Source organism: Panthera leo, chromosome A3, assembly GCF_018350215.1.
Source record: "Panthera leo isolate Ple1 chromosome A3, P.leo_Ple1_pat1.1, whole genome shotgun sequence".
NCBI lineage: Eukaryota > Metazoa > Chordata > Mammalia > Carnivora > Felidae > Panthera > Panthera leo.
In genome coordinates this window covers 115,414,136-115,429,452 of record NC_056681.1, presented here as the reverse complement: position 1 = coordinate 115,429,452, position 15,317 = coordinate 115,414,136, and the positions used below count along the sequence as shown (strand labels likewise).

The following is a 15,317-nucleotide window of genomic DNA, read 5'->3' as shown; positions in this document are numbered from 1 at the left end:
GCCTCCCCCAGGTGTCCTGAGACTTTGAAGCATCCTACTTGCTTTCTGGTTTTCCATCCTGCCTAGATTCCCCTATCCAACTGTATTTTTTTTAATGTTTATTTACTTATTTTGAGAGAGAGAGAGAGCAAGCGAGCAGGAGAGGGGCAAAGAGAGAATTCCAAGCAGGCTCCACGCTGCCAGCATGGAGCCTCACGCAGGGCTCGAACTCATGAACCGCAAGATCATGACCTGAGGTAAAATCAAGAGTCGGACGCTTAACCATCCGAACCACTCAGGCACCCCCGCCACTTTAGCTATCTTAGTGAGGGTTTTGGTTGCAAGCAACAGAAACCAACTCTGGTTAACTTAATAGAGAAAATCATTTATTGGAAGGGTCCTGGGTCACTCATGGAATCAACAGGAAGGCTGAAGAACAGGGCAGAGGCAGGAACCAAGGATGGCAAAGGCTCAGCCAAGTCCATTGCAGGAACAGTGAGTCTAGGATGCTGCCAGCCACCACTGCCACTGGACCTGCTGCTGTCCTGCTGGAGGCCATCACCCCTGCACACCTACCAACTTCTGAGCTGTCAAGTCCATCACTACTGCCTCAAATGATCCCTGATGAGCCCTTGAACCTCTGTGTGGCCTCTCTAGGTTCCAAGTCACAGACAGGCACCTCCAATTGGCTCCACTGAAGTCCCGCTAATATTCTAGATGTCACGGGTGAGAAAAGGCTCTGTCTCCCCCATTCAACTTCCATAGTTGGAAGGGCCTTGCTGCTCATCTGTTTTGTTATTTCCCCCCACACAGAAAGGGGTTGGGGGAGGCAAATGTATGGAAGATCCTGCCCTCCTGCAGATTCCCCTGAAGGAGAGACATATCTTTGTTGGATGGAGAAAGGTAGCCCGAGCCTCTCTCGCAGTTTCTCGGTCATACAAACAAACAGATTTCCATTTTAGCTCAGCTCCTTTGAGGATAGTCTTTGCCACTTGCAGCCACAAAAGACTGTTACTTCTACTTCCCTACCTGTGGTTCTCGACCAGGGGTGGCATAGCACCCCCACCCACCCCACCCAGGGGATGTTCGGAAATGTGTGGAGTGTTTGTTTGCCATTTAGTGACTGTTGACTAAGGACACGGAGCATCCTGAAAGACAAGCGCAGTTAAACACAGCGAGGACTGCCCCTACCTGAATGCCCACAGTGGCACCTGCATCAACCGTGAGCAACATCACCGATCGACTTCTGCGACTCAGGCTTCCCACTGCAGTTGGCTGTGCCTTCATTATCTTGACACAGTTGCAGAGCCATGACTCGTTCATCACAGTTGGCATAACCATACATTTGCCATTCCTGACTACGGAGCAACTCCTTTTTTTTTTTTATAGCTAAGGAAGCTGAGACACGGAGAGACAGCATAGTTTAGCCCAGGTCACACAGCTCAATCTAGAATTGGTTCTCTTGCCCCAGCTAAGGGCTCTTTCCATGACGCTCTGCTGCCCTTGCTCTTTTCACTGAAGCGGGCTTGGAAAGTCTGGACTTGCTTTGAAGTGTTTCCAGGAACCTCCCTGAGAGCTTCCTGGTGACGGCTCACCAGCTCAAGGTGGGGCCCTGTGCGCCAGGGTGCCACCTGCAGACCCCAAGCTGAGACAGAGAGAAGGGCTGTGTGCGGAAGGGGCTGAACTTTGTGGGCAGAGCTGGCGCCTAGCAAAAGAAATGAACACAGAGCTGAAGTCTAACCGGGGGTGGGGGAGGGCTGAGGATGAGTCGCAGAGACTTGGAGCAGTTGCTTCAACCAGATAATCGCACAGGAACTAATTAGCACCTTCCTTCCGAGCGCAGCCCTCTCGGGGCAGGAGGGTGCACAGTGGAGAAGAGAAACCCATTAATTATTTTATCAGGATACACCGATAAGCACCCAAAAAAGGCATTGCTCTGAGGCTCCCAGTTAATTAAAGAGGGCTGCAGGGTGAAGGGATGTATGTCTCGCTCTGGAGAACAGAGCACTAGCTTTGATCCTGAGCCTGGGCCTACAGGCCCAGACCAAGAGCAAGTAGGGGTTTCTGGCCCCCGAGGGACACCCCGCCCTTGCAGCTCAACAGCCCCAAACCTGAGGTCTTTGGGAATCAGAGAGTCTGCTGGCTACAATGCCAGCTCCACCACCTGGTGGGGTGTGTGTGTGTGTGTGTGTGTGTGTGTGTGTGTGTGTGTGACAAGTCCCGAGGGAGGTGCTCTGGTCTATTTCCCAAGACCCCACACAGACAGCACCACTCAGATCTGATGTGCTGTATGCTTCTTCTCCCTGGGCTTATTACCATGCCCATTTTGTGGAGAAGGGAAATGAGGCTCAGAAAACAAAAAGTGTCTAATCAGGGACCTCTTGGGTAAGGAGAAGCAGAAACCTGACTTGAACCCGGACCTCCAGCGGGAAATCCTGTGACATCCGTACACTCAATTATTCTGCAGGATGTGGAGATGCTGGCTCCCAGCCAGGAAGGCCTCGGTTCTGGACCTGGGATCGTTCCTTCTTTAGCTTTTGCTGAGCCTTGCTTGGTTTCCTTGCCAGTGAAATAGGGCTACCACCCATTTCTGCGATGGTCATAAAGAGGAACGTCAGTCACAAGATGACACGTGTCGATCACCTAGAACAGAGCCTGGTGCCCATAATTTTGAGTCTCTAATGCACTGATTTTCAAACTGGTTTTTAGCTGCAAAAATTTTAGTTCAAATGCAATCTTGATGCCTAATGTGCAAATAGCTAAAAGCAAGACTTGTCTGGAGGGAGGTTGGTGGCTGGCTGGGCCTCTCTTCTACCAAGAGAGACTCTGCTGAAGGTCCAAAATTCCTTAGAGCACAGATGGACAACCTGGATCTTAGAGAAGTGAAACGCCGTGGGATCTCAGCCACCTCTGAATAGATGTCCCACATTAGAATAAATGGCGTCCTTTTAGCCCACTGAGGGAGTTAATGACCCACCATCAATGGTCCATGCATTGAAGCTTTTCTCCCAGAAGGACTAACAAATTTACTACACAAGCCTCTCTTGCCTTGTTCTCGGATGGTTACCTGGCTTAGGGAAGGGGGACGTGGGGGAGTGTAACCTGCATAAAAGGGACCAAAGCCATGAAGTTGGCATCCATTGCTATAGTCTAACCCTCCAGACTAGGCAGCCAGGTATCCATTTACTGAATAGTAACATTTTGCATAGATACATTTGTTTTAGGCCTTCCAGGAAAGTAGAAAATCACATTAATAATAGCATTGTTCCACTGGAAACTCATAAAATGGCCTAGAGAGGGTGCAGAGCCTTTCTTAAGGACAGATCCAAAGACAAGAGCAAGGTTGGAAAATGCTGAAGCCTGGATCCCAGAAAGTCAAATGTGATGAGAACACACCCTGATTCCTCAGAAGACAAGCAGAGGAGACATTATCATCCTCACAGCACCTGAACACAAAGGTTTGCTCCAGCAGGAGTTAAATGCTTATGCATTTTTTTTTTGTTTGTTTAGTAAAAGTGGCCCAGAGTCACTAGCCATACTGGCCTTCTGGGAGATTCTGATTGAAGGGATGGGAAAGGGGCACTGGTCATGGATTCTTCCTTCTGCAAATGTATTTGTAGTTACTATAGAGGTTGTTACAAGCCATGGATAGTTGGATTCCTGCCCCGCCCTCTCCTCTGCCAAGCTGGGCTGCTCGAAATTCGACTAGCGTCAGTGGAACGCCCACAGGTCTACGGTGTGTCTACCACTTGTTAAACACACCTCGGGGGTTACTTTGTTTAATTCACAAAACTGCTCAGCAATTCGGGGACTCTTGTCCCAATTTATGGACGTCAAACTGTGGCTTAAAGAGTTTTGGGGCCCTTGTCGTGGCTTCAGCGAGCAGACGGCCAGGATTCAGGCCTGGGTCCATCTGAGGTTAAGTCCAGGGCTCTTTCAAGCCTCCTCCATGAAAGCTTTCTAGACAAATCCTACTTGTGTGCAGCCATTCTAGATACTGCCCAGTAAAACAGCCTGGCAGTAGCAGATACCCTAGAAGATTCGGCCCAGAGGGACATATTCAGAGCATGGCGGGGAGGGGGAGGGGGGAACCTGAATTCTAGCTGGTTCTAATTTTAGCTAGCTCCCTTCTCTAGATCTCAGTGTTCTCGTTTGTAAAGTAGAGGGAGTGGCCCTCTGAGCCACTTCCTGCCCTGCCCCCTCCACCCCATGACTGCCTGTGCGTATCTGCAGCCAGCTGTGCTTGGTTCTGGGTCTCAGTCTGATGTATTGACATGTCCAGGCTCTTCCTGCCTGTGCTCGACCTGTCCCCAAAAAGATACCACAGGTCTGCTTCCTCCATGCCCCTGAACTGTTTTTGCTTGCCTAGATTCCCAGCTCCCAGGAGCCCGTCCCACCTGCATGGGACAGTTAGGGCAGAATCAGGATGCTGGAAGGTGGCACAGCCCCCTGGTGGCTGCAGAGGTGGCAACCTCCGGGGCCTCAGCTGAGGACTTCCTCCAGCAGCCTTCCTGAGTAGGTGCCCCACAACAAAGCAACTCTCAGGCTGTCTTAATAAAAAGGTAAACACACACTGCCCTGTGTTCATTTTTTAATTTTCTGATGTGTATGGAACAGTGTGGAAATTGTGGAGTTGTTAAAAAAGAAATCACACAGTGAGGTGGTATCACAACTCTTCAGATGGGTGAGAATTGTCATGAATTCCAACACCATTGCTCAGACTCAATACTCAACTGTTCTCTGGAAACATCGTCCACCCCCAAGCTGTTCTCAGCAGTAGCAGAATCGCTGGATTGCTGCAGGCGAGGGTGGTGGTGACAAGGGTGGGAACCACTCCAAAGGGGCCATCTGTTCCAGTGGTCACTTGGAGGTACTAGGGGTACAAGACAAACAAAACAGCCATGCCCCTTGACCTCATAGAGCCTAGCATCATAGGGGGAGGAAAAGGACAATAAACAAGTAAAGTAACAAATACATATGTGATCTCAAATAGAGAAAGAGCTAAAAAGGCAAAAAGCAAAGTGGAGTAATGGAGAATAAAGGGGTGTGGGGTGGGGGTGGTGTTCAAAGAGAAGCTTCTATTAAGGCAAGGTTGACAAGGAAATTTTATTTGAGTTAAAAGCCAAGGAACCCGGTTGGGAAAGAGCCTGGGGCAAGGTCGAAGGCCTTAAACAGGGGTCAGCACACTTTTTCTGTAAAGCGTCAGATAGTAAACTGTAAGGTTTCGTTGTCCATGAATCTCTGTCTTGCTGATGTTCCAATGAAACTTTATTTACAAAATACAAGCAAGCCGTATTCTGCCAATTTGTGCCCTAAAACAAGAAAACACTGGGTGTGTGTCAGGAAAGAATGAGACTGGCTAACACAGAGCAAAGAGGGAAGTGTCTCAGGTGAGGAAATGACAGGAGTCAAGTTATGGAGGGCTTATAGATCAAGATAAGGAGTTTGGGTTGGATTCCAAGCACACTGGAAAGCCCGGCAAGGTTTTAAAGCAGCCAAGAGACATGATTTGATTTACATTTTTAAAAGATTACTCTAGCTGCTGTGTGGAGAAAGAACAGGAGAGAGGAAAGAGGAAACAAGAAGACCCACCTGCCATCTACTGCAATCATCCAGGGAGAGATGCTGGTGGCCTGGTCATCGGGTAGAGTGAGGAAACTTGGATGACTTTGAGATGTGATTTGGAGGTAGAACCAGAAGGACTTGCTGATGGAGGAATGTGGGGCTGGAGAACTGGGAGACCATAAGTATGGGGCCCAGGTTTCAGTCTGGAGCACGTGGGTAAATCTACTGAGCTGTAAAAGATGGAAATGGGGGATCTGGGGCTAGGGGATCAATCCAGGGATGGAGATCAAGAGTTTAACCTCAAACGTGCAAACTTGAGATGCTAGTGAGGCGTCCGAGGGGAGAAGACTGATAGCATGTACATCAGGATCTCAGAGGACGGGTTCCCTGGGTCAAGACAACATGCCTCCTTTTCTGGTTCCACCTGGTCCCCTCGACCCTGGGCTTTGGTTCTCGCCCTGACTCCTAGATGGCCCACCCCCACTAACACTGCTGGATGACCCTCCAGGGATGAGGGTCAGGCTCCATAAAGACTTACTTCCATGACACCTGCCATGTCAGGAGCCTCAGTGGCTCCATAGCCTAGGTTCAGCCCACCTAACCCCCTGGAGTCTCTGACTTCCCCACTGCTACCTGGAGGGGCCCTGAGATATAACCAGAGAGTGCAAACGACTTCGTACCACAAGGGGCAAACTTTGATGGATGTGAAACAGGAGATGGAAAGGAAATGGCAGGTACATTGTTTACCTTCCCCCTCCCACAACATTTCTGAGATGTGGCCAGGTGCACAATACAATATACCACCTTGCACTTCCTTCCTTCCTTCCCTGTCTCATTCCTTGTATTCCTCAGTCCAGCTTCCCTGAGATTATATCCTCCAACAAAACACTAGACCCTGAGTTTTGCCTCAAATTCTGTTTTGTAGGGAACTAGGCTAATCTAAGGGGTTTAGATGCTAAATCTGGTAAGCATTATTTATTTATTTCATGGACATTTACAAAGCACTTGTTCTATGCCAGGTATTATTCCATGTATCTTACGGATGTGAACTCATTTTATCCTCATAACACTCCTGTAAGGAAGGTATGATTGCTATTCCCATTGTAGAGATGAAAATACTGTGGCAGAGTTTAAATGGCTATGTTGATTAGTGCTTTCCAGTAGAAAGTAATGCAAGTCACATATGTAGTTCTAAATATTCTAGTAACCGCATTAAAAAAGTAAGAATAAACAGGTGAAATTAGCTTTAATAATATGTTTTATTAATTCATATAGCTTAATATAGCCAAATATTATCAATTTTAACTTGTAATCAATATTAAAAATCTTCATGGGATACTTTACATTCTCGTTTTCATATTAAGTCCAGTGTGTATTTGATATTCACGGCACATCTCAATCTGCTCTAGCCACAATTCAAGTGCTTAATAGCCGCTTGTGGCCAGTGACTACCCTCTTGGGCAGTGCAGAAATAGATGATACGTTCTCTTGGGAGCAAATGAAAGCATAAAGAAGAAAAGAGTGCCCTCCAGACTTGGCTGGCAGTCCTCAAGCTGAACAAAACACGAATAAAGGTTATCTTTTCTCAGTAAGAGGACAGAACAAAGTAAGTGGTGGTTATTTTCCTCATTTTTCTTAATTCTTTGAGAATTACTGCGATACATCTGTCAATAAGAGCTGACATAAAATACAGTGAATACATAGCAAGCAGGTGTTTATACTCGGCTGGTATTTTGCACATACTCGCTAGTGCTTGAGGGTTTTATACTGCACACAAATAAAATTTGGGTATTTATTACTATTAAAATCGTTCCCCTCATTTGTGTGGTTGAAATAAACTTTCAGTTGAATTCAGTTTCAGTTTGGGTGATTACTTGCCTAATGCATGCCGTGTGCCAGTCTCATGCTGAGTGCTGGGACTATAGCAGTAGATGAGATGGATGAGTTTTCCACTCTTCAGGGAGCCTACAGTCTGGTTGGAGAGGAAGAGCAGTCATTAGGATGCAATGACAAAGCAATATGATGGTTGTTATGGAAGAGAAGGGCGGGGCACTGGGAGAGCAGGTAGAGGGACACCTGACCTGGAATCGAAGTTTAGGGAAGGCAGCAGGGAAAAAGTGATGCCAAACTAGAACCCAAACCATGAATAAGAGTTAATTAAACGTCAAGCGGGTGAGGGCATACGATGGAGACTTGGTGTGATGCAGGCAGAACTAAAGCCTATGTAAAGACCAGATAAAGAGGGTACAGCATGTTTCACTTACACGTGATACTGAAATAATAAAATGAACAAACAAAGCAGAAATGGACCCCAAAATACAGAGAACAAACTGGTGGTTAGGGTGTGGGGTGATGGGCAAAATGGGTGAAGGAGAGGGGAAGTATAGGCTTCCAGATATGGAATGAATAAGTCACAGGGTCAAAAGGCACAGCATAGGGACTACAGTTAATGGTACTGTAATAATGTTGTATGGTGACAGATGGTAGCTACACTTGGGGTGAGCGCAGCCTAAGTTACAGAGCTGCCGAATCACTGTTGTGCCCCCAAAACTAATCTAACATTGTGTGTCAACTATACTTGACTAAAAAAGAAAAATAGTAGTGCATAATCTAAAGAGAGAGAGAGGTTGAGAGAGAGCAGGGCACATTCAAGGATCTAAAAGAAATTCAGAGCAACTGGATCAGAATACAAGGTGGGCACAGCGAGAGGTGAGGTCAAGGAGGTAAAGAAGAGACAGAAGAGGACAGAAGCTTTGACTGATTTAGACGGCATTTCTCAAAGTGTGGTTCCACTGAGCACATCAAATGCACTGGAAATGCTTCTTCAAAATGAGAATTTCTGGGCTCTTTCTAGGGCTGGGTGGGGTTTGGGAAGCACTGTGCTATTTACTTCTGTGTTTGGAAGCTTCCATTATAAAATGTTTTTATTTAAATGAATTTTCATGGCATTCATTCATTCATTCACTCATTCATTCATCCGACAACATTTGCCAGACACCTAGTATGTGAGTGGAGAGGATGTTTCATGCTCTACTCCCTAGTAGGTAGGGATCTACTCAAAGTGGAGCCACAAAGTCAAGGACAAAACCTTCTCTGGAGGTGACTTACAGTCATCTGTCACAGAAGTCAGTGCTAAGATCTCTTTTTAATGGACTTTCTTTTATTTTTTTGAGGATTTTTTTTAAGTGTATTTATTTTGAGAGAGTGAGAGCCTGAGCGGGGGAGGGACAGAGTGAGAGGGAAAGAGAATCCCAAGCTGGTTCCGAGTCATCAGTGCAGAGCCCGTGAACCGTGAGATCATGACCTGAGCCGAAATCAAGAGTCCGATGCTTAACCGACTGAAACACCCAAGTGCCCCAAGGATTTTTTTTATTTTTAAGTCATCTCTATACCCAACATGGTGCTCAAACTTACAACCCAGAGATCAAGAGTCACATGCTTCACTGACTGAGCCACCGAGGGGCCCTACCTTTGTTTCTTTTAAATGATAAGGAATGCACAGTGATGTTTCCAAATCTGATGAGGCCAACAGCTCCTCTGGACAATGATCTGTCAAACTGATCAAGGAAAATTGCACGAAATATTCACAGAGCTGTGGAGGGAAAAACAAACATCATATGAAGTTTAGTGTCCCACGGTTAGGACTGGTGGTTCTAGAGAAAATACATCCACAAAACCTACAGACTGTTGATCTCTGGGTCATAGTGACAACCTAGGCAAAGTCTCCAGGAAGGATCACACACTGTTGCTGTAGAATTGGCTCTTAGGGCCCATAAGCCCCCTTGGAATGTTACCAGGTAAAACAACCTAAAAGAAGCCAGGCTGATAACAAGATGGAAAGATGTAAGGTGCCCCATATCTTTAATTCCAAGTGATAACTAATTGCAAGACATACCATTAATTTAATAACAGATTTTGGGGGCAACCCTACCCCACCCCGTCAAATGTACACCCTGATTATAATATACATCCTCATTTCATCTATTCTAAATGTAAAAAAGAAAAGAAAAAAAAAGTGGCCCCTGAGAACTGATGTTATTTATTGAGACCCTACTTTGTAGCCTCATTTCTTTTAGCCTCATTTTAGTCTAACAATCCTTTGGGGAAGCACAGGCTTGATAACTAGCCTAGGGTTCCCTGACCCCCATAAGTGGCAAAGCTGAGTTTCAAATTCGAACTTAGCTGTCCCCTAACTGGGATACACAGGACATTCCAGAGGGTCATCAGGCAAAAATAGTAATCAGGATACCACTTTGCAGACTCTTGACTTCCATAGGCCCTCTTCCCTAAAATGGAGCTGTCTGGGAATAAGAGAACTCACACACTGAGACTGTCCCAACTTTACAAAAGAAGGGGGACCCAACATGAGGAACAATTCCCTGGAGGGGTCCACACCCACAGGGTCTGTTGCACTCCTGCACAGGTGGTGGGAGTGATAACAATCTTCCTTTAACAATTTTGTTCTTTTTTCCCCCTGCTTTCATCAAAGAATGTATACTCTTAAGGGAGAGTCATATAGGAGCAACAAGAAAAATTGACCACTAAAATGGCTTTCTCCACTTTCAATGTAGTCAATAAAATACTTTGAAGCATTAAAAATAAATCAGGGGCGCCTGGGTGGCTCAGTCAGTTAAGTGTCTGACTTCAGCTCAGGTCATGATCTCATGGTTCATGGGTTCGAGCCCCGTATCGGGCTCTGTGCTGACAGCTCAGAGCTTGGAGCTGCTTCAGATTCTGTGTCTCCTTCTCTCTCTGCCCCTCCTCTGCTCATGCTCTGTCTCACTCTGTCTCTCAAAAATAGATAAATATAAAAAATAAATAAATCAGGACAGAAGTCTGTAGAGGAAGTAGGAATAGTAACACACGTTCAAGGAGGTAAAAGTATGTAGATATTTTGCATGTTAAATTAGATTTTTCATACATTTTAAAATGGATTGTGGTGGGTATGAAATCACAGATGCTATAGTCACTGGATGTCATATTTCGTCAGATAAATTTAAAAGTGTGATGTAACAGTTAGTTTTAAATGTCAATATTTACAATATGCCAGAAATCACACACTTTGCAACTATTTAAACTTAGATAAACAATTTTTAGATTTCATTTTTAGGATGTGCTGGAGGCAGGGAGTGGATACCCGTAGGAAATTATATTAGGGCTGCATAAATGAGTGAGCAAAGTTGCAGGCCACTGCCCCTGCCTGTCTGATGAAATTCTGTGCTGTTTTTCACTTCTCAAAACTGGTCTCTAGGACCTTCTCAATACTTGGGTAATAATTATATCAAAAGGCAATGAAGACTGGGGCTGGGGGTGGGGGGTGGGGGAAGGGATGAAATGGGAGTGGTTGGTAAATGTTTTAGTTATGGCTAAATTGGGGGGATCTAATGTGCAGCATGGTGACTGTCGTTAATAATATGGTATTGTATACTTGAAATTTGCTAAAAGAGACCTTAAATGTTCCTGAGCTCTAGGAAGTAGGTAAGAACTAATCTATATTGACTGAATTACCTACCAAAGGCCTGGACCTATTGAGGCTTTGCACCTATCAGTCTTTACTGCTCATGGTGGGCACGATTATGGGGATAATTAGAGACTCAGGGTGGTAAAGGAGTTGCTAAGGCAACTTACAGCTGCTCTATGCCTAACAGCTACTGGTAAACCCTAGAACCAGGATTCAGCTCTGTCTTAATCCAAACCCAGTGTTCTTCCATTGGACCATGCTGCCTCCAGGAATCAGAGAAAAATCTGGGTCCACATTGGTTGTTTCCTTTCTCTGTGTAAAACGATGTAGACCACACAACCTTGCCCAATTCTTTCCTCTATTCCTCCTCACATTTTCTGAGGCCGGAGCATGGCCTCCCTCTAGCGTTGGGGCAGAAGGCTGGAGCGGCAGCTGGCCATCTTCCAAGAGAACTCAACCACGTCCTCCCCTCCCCCCACTTCCTTCTCTGTCCAGGCTCCACAGTGAGCCCCAGACTTACTCCTCCAGAGCCACAGTGATCAAAGGAAGGGAAGAAAACAGTGGCAAGCCAGATCCCCTCTGACTTGCTGCTGAATGGGGATTTTGGTCGGATGTTGAGTTTACCTGGAATGCCCCGGTGCTATTTTGGGAAGGCAGACATCCTATGAAAACAATGAAGTGGAAAAGAAAACAGCAAAAGCAAAATCCAGAAGCCCAGTTGTTGCCAAAACAGCCCCACGCAGCCCTGGAATCACAAGCCAGTCACGCAAAGAGCTGAGACACCAGGTGTCCAACTTACCAGCAGGAAATGTGTGGTATAGGGAAGGGTCCCTTTGAAGTTCCCGACAAGTCAGTGACAAGATGGAGAGATCCTGGGAACAGCCTGCAGGTTAAGAGAAGAGCAGGACCTAGCTTGAGTTGGAGGTTCTGCTCCACCATTCCTTAGGCAAGTAGCCTCATCCAGAAGATGGACAGACTCATAATGGTTGCCCCTGGGTTTCTGTAAGAAGGCAAATGAAATGACAGAACCATAATATGTTGTGTAATACTATTTTTGCGCAATCTCTGAGAGGACTAGTTAGTACTGTATAACCAGTGATTGTCCTTAAAATTTCTTAAAGGAACAGAGAACACACCCATCTTCTACATGTAGCTTCTCTAGGATCCCAGAAAAGAAGCATGTTCTGTATCATTCTCTTTTCCACCAGGGTTGGGGGAAACTCCGTTCTGAAGTAGTCTGAGTCTGTGCATGGCTGGAGCAAACAGGAATCACAGTCATATAAATGAAAGTTTAGATATGTTGACGTTGATTTCAGGTGAAAAATTTTCAACTACTGGCTTGTGTACAATCCTTTGGTCAAAAGGCCAAAAAAAAGGAGGAGTAAACAAGAGGAAAGCAACTTTTAAAGGAGATTAGGAGCTCAGATGGAAAAGCCAGACAATAACAAGTATTGATAAAGATGTGCAGATAATCAGAACTGTCCTACACTGCTCTTAGGAATGTAAAATGGTGCAGCCACTTTGGAAAACAGTGTGGCAGTTTCTTGAAATGTGCAACATCGAGTTACCATGTGACCCAGCAATTCCACTCCTAGGCATCTATCCGCAAGAAAAAAAAGAAGTACGACCACATAAGAACTTTTCTGTGCATGGGGATACCTGGGTGGCTCAGTCGGTTAAGCATCCGACTTCAGCTCAGGTTATGATCTTCTGGTTCATGGGTTCAAGCCCCGTGTGGGGCTCTGTGCTGACAGCTTAGAGCCTGGAGCCTGCTTTGGATTCTGTGTCTCCCTCTCTCTCTGCCTCTATCCCACTCATGCTCTGACTCTCTCTCTCTCTCTCAAAAATAAAATCAACATTAAAAAATTTTTTAAAAACTTTTCCATGCATGTCCATAGCAGCATTATTCCTAGTAGTTAATGAGTGAGAACAACCCAAATGTCCATCAGCTAATGAATGGATAAACAAAAGTGGTATATCCACACAATGGATTATTATTCATTCAACAAAAAAAGGAAGCACCAGTACATATTACAATGTGGATGAATTAACTTATGTCAAATGTCCCAAATAAGCAAATCCATAGCGACAGAAAACGGGTTAGTGGTTTCTGGGGGCTTAGGGAATGGGAGATGGGGAGTGACCGTTAATGGGTATGGGCTTTCCTTTTAGGCCAATGAAAATGTTTTGGATTTATATAGTGGTGACGGTTGCACAATTCTAAATAGCCTGAAAACCACTGAAATGTACACTTTAAAAAGCTGAATTTTGTGGTAGGTAAATCATATCTCAATAAAGCTGTTGAGAGAGGAAGAGGGTAAGCAAGAAATCTCAAGTCCAGGATGTGGAAAGTAATAGAAGTTGCCTTAAAGGAGCAGAAGAAATAAAACGTGACTTGTTTGATGAGAATTCTAGATTGTAGGGAATGATCATCTGGGGGAAAAACCAAAGTTTACAAACTGAATAACTAGATTGTAGGGAACGATCAATTGGGGGGAAAAAAGTTTACAAACTGAATAACTAGATTGTAGGGAATGATCATCTCAGTGGGGCGGGGGGGACCAAAGTTTACAAACTGAATAACTACTGAGAATTTGTTTAGGGGAAGAGAAAGAGAAAGAAATTCCACAGAGCCAGGTGGGACTGAACAGAAGGCCACATCCCTGTAAGATCCCCAATGCATAGTCTGACTTTGCTTTGTAGCCTGGGAGCTCCCTGTGCATATTATATAGTATTTTGGTTCTCAATGGACCAAATACTATATGGACATAGTCACTGGGGATTTATTGAGAATTGATTGTGTGCTACACGCCTTGCTAGCTCTGTGGGGAGAGAGGAACTGAGTGGAATCTGGGTCCCCAAGAGCTGCCTCCTGGCTAGCCCCGAGTCCTCCAACTCACCTTTCCCTCCAAAGTCCAGAGCACCTGCCAATCTCTCCCATCCCACTGGTGGTCAGAATTCTAGGCCCTCCTTCATCCCCCTTGCCCAATCCCTGGGAATTCTGCAGTTACGTCTCTCTCAATCCAGCTTGTTTCCAGTGAATGTTTGATCAACAGCCTCATACGTCTGTCCCCTGTAGCTGCCATCTGCTCTCCATGTGGCTTCACCCCACACATGGCGCATCTCTCTCCCTGCATTCCACAAAGAAGCAAGGACACAAGACAGCTGGCGTAACTGACTTTTACAGTTTGGCAGAAATCAGGGACGGGGTGATGGCAGAGCAGAAGAGAAGGAAAAGCTGAAAATGGAGGAGAAGCCACCACTGTGCTGTTCCCTTGGCCAATCCTGCTCCAGGGATCTCTCATCAGCCAGCCATTCCGGTCCTCACGGCTCCACCCACTGCTGCTGTTTTGTCAAAGAACTATCTCCTCCTCCTTCTCTTTTCTTCTCTCCTCTTCCAGATTCTGTCAGCTCTTCAGAGGAAAGGCCCAAACCTCTTTCTTTTAGAGCTTCCAAGGATCCTTCACACATATCTGTTACTGTATTATAGGGAGCCATTTAACCCACCTTTTTCCCAATCCTCTCCCACCCAGCCAGGGTAGAGACTGTGCCTAGTTTGGGGGCGGGGGGAGGTGAGGGAAAGTGGGAAAGACATCTGCCTTCCGAACAGCCCAATGTTTCCCAGGGCAGCTCTGACTGTGGTCAGCTTTTTCAGGCACCACTTTCCAGCCATTAACCCCAGTACCTGTCCTCGAAGTTGCAGCAACCAGACAACTGACTGTGGGCTGAGCCTGGCACCATGTCAGACTCAAAGTCTCGGCTGGCACATCTCTGTCCCGGAGGGTGGGCACTGCTCTACAGGTGCCCCCCACAGGGACCCAGATGATGACAGAAAGTCTGGCCCTGGTGTGTTAGTTTCCTAGGGCGGCCATAACAAATTGCCATGAACAGCCTGGCTTAAAAACAACAAAAATACATTCTCTCACAGCTCTAGAGGCTAGACGTTCAAAATCAAGGTGTCATCGCCAGGCCACGTATCCTCCAAAGGCTCTAGAGGAGAATCCGTCCTCGCCTCTTCTGGCTCCTGCTGACTCCCAGCATCTCTTGGCATGTGGTGGCGCATCTCCAATTTCTCTCTCTCTACCTTCATAGGTGTTGACACTCTCTCTCTCTTCCTCTCTGTGTGTCTCTGTGTCTCAAATCTTCCTCTCCTCACTTTCATAAGGACACCATCATTGGATTTAGGGCCCACTCCTGAAATCTGGAACTTAATTAATCCTGCAAAGACCCTATTTCCAAATAAGGTTGTATTCGTAGGTACCAGGACTTGGGATGTGCACACATCCTTTGCGGGGGGGGTGGGGGTGGGGAA

At 46.1% G+C, this 15,317-nt stretch overlaps 1 long non-coding RNA gene across 1 annotated transcript; it reads right to left on the bottom strand.

Annotated features, from left to right (window-relative positions):
• Positions 1-6,896: 6,896 nt before the first annotated feature.
• Positions 6,897-12,002, bottom strand: LOC122215124. Its single transcript, XR_006200252.1, has 3 exons — positions 11,805-12,002; positions 9,014-9,136; positions 6,897-7,516 (listed from the first exon to the last, which is right to left on the bottom strand). It is a non-coding gene; the product is annotated as an uncharacterized LOC122215124 (long non-coding RNA).
• Positions 12,003-15,317: the final 3,315 nt, after the last annotated feature.